Here is a 560-nt window from a genome sequence, read left to right as displayed (position 1 = left end):
AGACAAACCACCTTCTATTTTCCTTAAGCCACTGTATTTGGGGCCTCTTTGGAGTAGTAGGGGGTGTATTAGTTAAAGTAGAGGGTAATCTGATGCAACAAAGTGGCATCAGATTAGCCTTTGCCTTAACTAATACACAGCTCGCCACTCCATAGAAATGGCTTATCCCTGCCAGCCCCTTGCCTGGCTGCTTCTCTCTCCAGCTTTCTATCTCCTCCCAACTGATACTGAGTTTCTGCTTCTGTTGCAGGAGATTTCCATGTGGTATTCTGATGTTCTGAACATTTTGATCTGCTTGTCTTGATTGACATGATGCTTAATAATTTTACTATTCCCAGTTTATGCTACTTGGTAAAGTAACCATTGTCAGTGACGACTAACTACATTTTGGAGACAATTATTCTTCCATTAATAATCACCACTTCAAATTCTATATGGCGGGTAAAACAGCTGCATCAAAATGACTCTTCCTAAATCAGAGATGGAATCAAAAAATTCCTAGAATCAAATGAGAATGAAAACACATCATACCAAAACCTTTGGGACACAGCAAAGGCAGT

Source organism: Trichechus manatus, unplaced genomic scaffold, assembly GCF_000243295.1.
Source record: "Trichechus manatus latirostris isolate Lorelei unplaced genomic scaffold, TriManLat1.0 scaffold00078, whole genome shotgun sequence".
Lineage (NCBI taxonomy): Eukaryota > Metazoa > Chordata > Mammalia > Sirenia > Trichechidae > Trichechus > Trichechus manatus.
The sequence above is the reverse complement of the archived record's forward strand: the minus strand, read 5'-3'. Positions refer to the sequence as shown.